We start from the raw sequence: 7,536 nt of genomic DNA, 5'->3' as shown, positions 1-7,536 counted from the left end.
AGAGGTTCCATGTGGGACAGTTGTGAGTGTCCGGTATCGCAACGCATGGTTCGTAAACCCTGTTAAGCCTTGTTTAAGGATCTTACACACTCCCGATGAGTATGCATCATTGTTTTATCGGTTTGGCTCGCCACGTACTACAGTTTTTAGGTTAAGGAGATCTAGGTGTACGTACTTTTCGATTTATGTTTTCTTATCAGAATAGCGAGTTGTTTAGTAAATACTGAATGTAAGTCCAAGTACACAAGGGTTAGTTGAGTTGACCGGTTTGACTTGTTGACTTTATTTGACTTTGAATTGACCAGAATTTGACGGTTGTCACACGACATCACCACAAACTCATAGTGGCCATAACGTGTCCGAAACGCGGTCTTCTGCGCATCCTCCTCCCTGACTCTCATCTGATGATAACCCGAACGCAAGTCAATCTTGGAGAACCAAGATGCTCCCTGAAGCTGGTCAAAGAGGTCATCAATCCTCGGGAGTGGGTAACGGTTCTTCACCATCACCTTGTTCAACTCCCGGTAATCTATACACATCCGATGCGACCCATCCTTCTTCTTCACAAATAGGATCGGGGCTCCCCAAGGCGAACTGCTCGGACGAATGAATTCCTTGTCTAGCAGCTCCTGCAGCTGCGTAGGAGCCAACCGATACGGTGCTTTGGCTATCGGTGCCGCACCGGGGATAAGGTCAATCCTGAACTCCACCTGTCGCTCCGGAGGTATCCCAGGTAGCTCCTCCGGGAAAACATCTGCAAAATCTAGAACCACCGATACCTCGCTCACTGTCGCTTTACCCGCCTCCCGGGTATCCATCACATACGCGACATATCCTGTGCATCCCTGGTGAAGATAGCGCCTAGCCCTCGCTGCTGAACACACAGTGGGTCCACACTGCGGCCTTTCGCCATGAATCACTAACTCTCCCCCGCTCGGGGTCCTGACTCGCACTAGCTGCTGCGCACAGTCTATCACCGTCCCATTAGGGCTCAACCAATCCATGCCAATAATCACCTTGTTCCTACGCAATGGAATGGGAACCAAGTCCACCAGGTAACGCTCCTCAAACAGTCGCAGAACGCAATTTCGAAACACCATCGATGCTCGCACCGATCGATCATCAGCAATCTCTACCTCTAACGGGCAATCTAACTCGCCTGAAGTCTCATGAAACCGCTTGCTAAGCGCAAGAGAAACGAACGATCGGGATGCACCCGAGTCGAACAATACCTGAACTGGGATGCCGTTCACATGGAACGATCCTAATGCATATATATACACACGGAGCACATATCAATATCATAACATCATAAAACAAAAGATAGAAGGAAAGAATCATACTCGTCACCACATCGGGCGCGGCGTGTGCCTCCTCGGTAGTCAGCTGGAATGCTCGGCTCCTCACCACCGGAGCCTCTGCCTTGCCCTGTCGGCCATCCGTGATCCGCAGGGTCGCTGGAGCTGGCGCCTTCACCGGTGCTGAAATTGTCAACAGGGGGCAATTGGCCTTCTTGTGGCCCCTCTGGTTGCAGTGGAAACACATCAACTCCGATGTCTGAATAACTGCTGCTGGAGCAGTGCAATCCCTGCTGATGTGCCCAAACTTGCCGCACTTGTAGCAGCCCGAGGACCCCATCCTGCACGCCCCCTCGTGTGCCTTGATGCATTTCCGGAAGCGTCCCCGTCCCTATTGGCCTTTCGGCCCCATATCTGATCCCTTGGGCTTCTTTCCCGAAGCCCCTCCTGTCTGTCCCTCCTTTAATTTCCGTTTCCGGATGTGCTCCAAATCTATCTCCCTCTCCTTGGTAATCATAGAGTCCAAGGTAGGGCAAGCCGAAAAGCTAACATGCTCCCGGATGTCAGCTCGAAGTATATCGTGATAACGAGTCCTCCTCATATCCTCGTCACCAGCATACTGGGGCACCAACAAAGTCCTTTCCCGGAACTTGGCGGTGATCTCCGCCACAGTCTCCGTCGTCTGTCTTATATCCAGAAACTCCCTGGCCAGCTGCTGAAGCTCGACAGCTGGCGCAAACTCCGCCCTGAACTTGGTCACAAAGTCCGACCAGGTCATAGTCTCGATAGCTGAGGCTCCCAACGAGTCACCCACTAACTCCTACCAATCCCGGGCTCGGTCCCGTAAACACCCCGCTGCATATCTCACCTTCGACCCCTCGGGGCAGAAGCTAGTCAACTGTGCAGACTCGATGTCTGCAATCCATCGCCTGGCAGCAATGGGGTCCTTTACCCCATGGAAATCCGGCGCACCACTGCCCCTGAAGTCCTTGAAGGACAGTGTGCGTGACCCCGACTGGCTAGATGCCAAATCACTCCTGAATGCCCGCAGGCGATCCTCCATCAACTCCACAATCCCTTCCTTGATCGACCCGAAGATAATGGGAGTCGAATCAAGGATACCCCTGGTGATCTCTGACGCGATGAACTCACGTAGCCCCTCATTTACCGGCTCAGAACCTGATCCCGAACCTAATCCCTCTCCGCCATCCACCGACCTCGATCGAAGTACCACCATTTTGCAATACATCACAACAATCATTAGATATACTGATGCTTCCTGAGGGATCACATCTATTTGCAAGTTCCCTAGTCTGGTCTTGGCCTTCCTCGGTTCGGGTACGAATCCTCTACTTTCAGTAGTACGAGCCCATACTACCTTCCACATCTATCCATACCTTCTTCAAGGACTGCCTCGACTCCACCAGGTCACTTACGCTAAGGTTGGTTACTACTATACGCATCCCAGGCTCGCCCTAGGGAAATCTCCGGCTCTACTCGATCCAAAACTCAGCTGCTGCAGGCCTCCTCGTAATGCCAATTAGCCATCACCCGAATACCATCACATGCGACGAGACTCAGATAATCCTTCGAGTACCCGACTCGTCCCTACAACGGTTGGACTCAAACAAGAGCTGCGCAGTAGGATCAAATCCGGTACTCTAAGATTATTCAACTCTGACCACATATGATGTGACGTATTCGCCTAACGACTAATTCCCATTATTCGGAGTCCCACGTAGCACAAAGCAAGCAACATTCAGACGAGGGAAACAACGTCAAGCAATTCCGCTCTCATAGAGAGAAACTGGACTAGCACACCGTGCTAACTCATACTACCAGGCACACCCTAACAGGCTACCCTACTGCTGTCTACTCTATTCTAGCATGCAATTCTCATATAGGTGGAACACATAAGGCAGGCACATAAGGCATCATTCCTAGATCCTTAGTCCTATTCTAGCATGTTGTTCTACAAAAGCTGATAAACATAATCATAAACTTGTATGGGTACTTTGGGGAATACTTACTTGAGCTCGGCCGGTCGCGCACATCACACACACTTTTGTTCTTTCTTAAACTCTTTTCTCCATTTAGAAAACATCCTTTTTTTTAAAAAAAAATCTTTTAATCCCTCGATTTGAGTTCAGACACCCCCGAAGGTGAGTCCGAATCCCTCAAACCAGGGCTCTGATACCAACTTGTAACATCCCCCTCTGGCACGTATCACAATATTGTCCGCTTTGGGCCACTCGGCACGAGGGCTTCCCAGGGGGTCACCCATCCTGGTACTACTCCCGCCCGATCACGCTTAACTGCAGAGTTCTTATGGGATCTGCTGCCCTCACGGCTTTAAAACGCGTTGTGATAGGGAATGTATCCACACCCCTTATAAGGAATGATTAGTTCTCCTTCCCAGACGATGTGGGATCAGATCTAACCCACTTTCACCCCCCATTATAGGGTTCGACGTCCCCGTCGAACACATCGACCCATGCCCTAGCTCTGATACCAACTTGTAACGACCCAATTTTCACGTCCAAAAATTTCGTTTTAAAAACCTTACTTTAGAAAACATTAATAATTAAAACACTGTTTGTTCAAACCACAACACAACGCAACCATGTTTAAAAGCCAAACCATACAACCCATCAAAATATCAGAGTACAAATCCCAGTGAATCTCGTAAATGTGGAAACCAGAGTGTGTGCATGATGTGCCGCTACCGCGCCATCTCCTTCCCCTATAATGGGGAGTGGCTTTTAAACATGGTTGCGAGATTCACTGGGATTTGTACTCTGATATTTTGATGGGTTGTATGGTTTGGATTTTAAACATGGTTGCGTTGTGTTGTGGTTTGAACAAACAATGTTTTAATTATTAATGTTTTCTAAAGTAAGGTTTTTAAAACGAAATTTTTGGACGTGAAAATTGGGTCGTTACAAGTTGGTATCAGAGCTAGGGCACGGGTCGATGTGTTCGACGGGGACGTCGAACCCTATAATGGTGGGTGAAAGTGGGTTAGATCTGATCCCACATCGGCTGGGAAGGAGAACTAATCATTCCTTATAAGGGGTGTTGATACCTTCCCATCACAATGCGTTTTAAAGCCGTGAGGGCAACAGATCCCATAAGAACTCTGCAGTTAAGCGTGCTTGGGCGGGAGTAGTACCAGGATGGGTGACCCCCTGGGAAGTCCTCGTGCCGAGTGGCCCAAAGCGGACAATATTGTGATATGTGCCAGAGGGGGATGTTACATCTTTGTTATAACTCAAATTTTGGAGTTCTTTATATTTTTGAAATCCTTGTTAAAATCTCTATCACTTGGTTCATCCCAAATGAGTTTATTTAATACTTCATTTTTAACCTTATTTTTCATCTTATTTAATTTCTATTTTTATTATTTAAAATATATTACAATAGTTAATTTAGAGTATTACATTGTGAATTTATAAGTATCTAGGTAGAGTTTAGACTCTAATAACTATAGAATTTCTCCATTTATGACACCATTATAGCTACCACATAATCCAATGTTAACATAAAAACATTTATACATCCTTTTAACCTCATGGTGTTACAATCACCAAGACCACTACTAGTAACTAGAGGTGACTTGAAATCCCTTAAAAGGGTATATGTGAACAAATTAAACAAAATATCCAGATTTAATGAACCCAAAAGTCATCAAAGGGTAAATTCGAACATTTCTTGAAAACTTAAGGGCTTTTATGTTATTTGCCCTATTGAAATCAGTCACACTGTTACAGTCTAATACATACCAAATGCAATACAACTTGTTTTGTCATATACTGACATGTGTAACAAATGAGATTTTAATTGTAGGAAGTCTTACCTTCTAGGGTTATAAGTTTGAGTACAGTGCGTCTCATAATATCTGTTTGAGAAATTTGCCTATACATCTCTCTGGAAACTAACTCAATACGATGGAGAACCACAAAATCTAAGGTCAAAACTCTCTAATATTCTATTATTTGTAGACTAATTAAACCTATTTTATATGTTTGTTGCGGATGAGATTACCAAAGAAAGTCCAAATATCAACTACTAAATAATGAGGCCTAACATTACATGTAAATTCTAAAGTTCAGCTAAATTGGTTTTAAATCTATTTGGGATATTTAGGATCTATGCTTATTGTTAACTTGGTGATGCACATGGTGTAGAACCAATAAAATGTGCCTAATGGAGTTGTAACATTCTTTATAACTAGCTATTGTTTATAATGTTGTTTTTATCCATTAGATGTGTTGGATAATAAACTCTAGTACATTTGAAATAAAGAGATAACCTTGAATATGATGACCCAATTTATAATATGCCTACAACATCATACATCTCTCAAGTTCCTCCTACTATAGAGGCTGCTTCTTTACCTACTGTGACCAGTGTTGTAAAACTCGGCCAACTCGGGCGAGTACTCGGCCTCTTATTAAGGCGAGTTTAGCAACCTCAACCAAATAACTCGGAAATCAGACCAAATCCGTCAAACTCAGACCAACTCGGTTAAAGGGTCAAAATTGTCTTGAAAAGAGAAAAAATCAATAATTTCAATATTAATATGTATAATACACTTGATGATTTATTATTTAACATACACACATGTGATTGTTACTACATATATATCTTAAATTTTTAGTAATTATTCACAAAGTGAGACCATTATGTGTACTTTAATTTTTATGTATTCACATGTATCTAATTGTAATATCCCAAAATTCAAAGCCAAAAATTTCATTTTTGATTAGGTTATTATAAAACCAATTAGTATAGAAACAACCATATTAACTTCCCATGTCAAAACCACAGTGTAAGTAATCAATCATATTAATGTAAATCAATATTAGAGTGTAATCCCAAGGATTTCATGTGCGGAAAACATAGCGTGGTGCGGTGCGACCAAGCCGTCTCCTTTCCTTTGAAACAAGGTACCTGAAACCAAAACTGTAAACCGTAAGCACGAAGCTTAGTGAGTTCCCCAGAGCATACCCCACATACAATCCACATAACACATATCATAGTAGCTATAAAGCTACATATACCACATAAGCCATGCATACATAAACCTGTAAGAATACCATGGGCTACCCCACATGGTCTTACATCCAATGCCATGAGCTCCCCCACATGGTCTTTACCTAGGACTGCCATGGGCTACCCCACATGGTCTTACATCCAATGCCATGGGCTCCCCCACATGGTCTTTACCTGGGAATGCCATGGGCTACCCCACATGGTCTTACATCCAATGCCACAGGCTCCCCTGGGGTCTTCCATGCAAGTATCACAAAGACAACTAGCATAACACATATCATATAATCACTAGCGTACCACTTAGCATAAAGCTAACTACCATACAACATATCTCTATTACAGCTAGTGTACCACATAACATATAATGGGCCGGCTTTGGTGCCTTAGACCCATTGGTATGGTGAGAAAACTCATCTAGCACTGCTGAAGTCCCGCAGACTCAATCCCACACTGCTGAAGTCCCGTAGACTCAACCCCAGCTGCTGGATGATAGATTCTCGAACTGTCAACACCAAAATAACACCCAATTAATATTTGGGTTCCACTACATAACCATAAATACATTCTTGGATAATTACTACATTACCCCAAAGTTGGCTTATTTAAGCCCAAGACCCAATCCCTAAGCCCAAAGTCAACTAGGAATCAAAGCCCAACATATAGCCCAATTTCCAAATTGGGCCAAGCCTTTACATGGTCCTATTCTAATGCCCAACATCATCTAGTCATTCAGACCCAAACTAAGGCCCATCTATGGCCCAATTTTCCAAATTGGGCCCAAACCCCTTACATGGGCCTTACCCTAGGCCCATTAAATTATTCTAGTTTAATTTCTTGCTCTTGGATGGCCCATTATTATCCCAATCATCTAAGCCCAATAGAAAGGCCCAAATTAAGGCCCAAGTGAAATTAGGGTTTCACATAAAATGATGATTAGGGTTAAATTTCCTACTTAACCCATTAAGGACTTAATCCATTAAGTCCAATGTTGACTTAGGTTGGTTGCAAATGATTATTAATTAATATTCTAAGCTCATTAATTAATCCCGATACGATCCCGATAAATCCCAATTTAGGGTTTCATTGCATTAGGGTTTTCCAAACCCTAATTAGGGTTTCCAACCCATCTTAGCCTAATAGGCCCAAAATCAAGTCCTTAAGCCCATTAGGCTTCATTGGACCC

The sequence above is a fragment of the Lactuca sativa genome, chromosome 2 (assembly GCF_002870075.4).
Source record: "Lactuca sativa cultivar Salinas chromosome 2, Lsat_Salinas_v11, whole genome shotgun sequence".
NCBI lineage: Eukaryota > Viridiplantae > Streptophyta > Magnoliopsida > Asterales > Asteraceae > Lactuca > Lactuca sativa.
The sequence above is the reverse complement of the archived record's forward strand: the minus strand, read 5'-3'. Positions refer to the sequence as shown.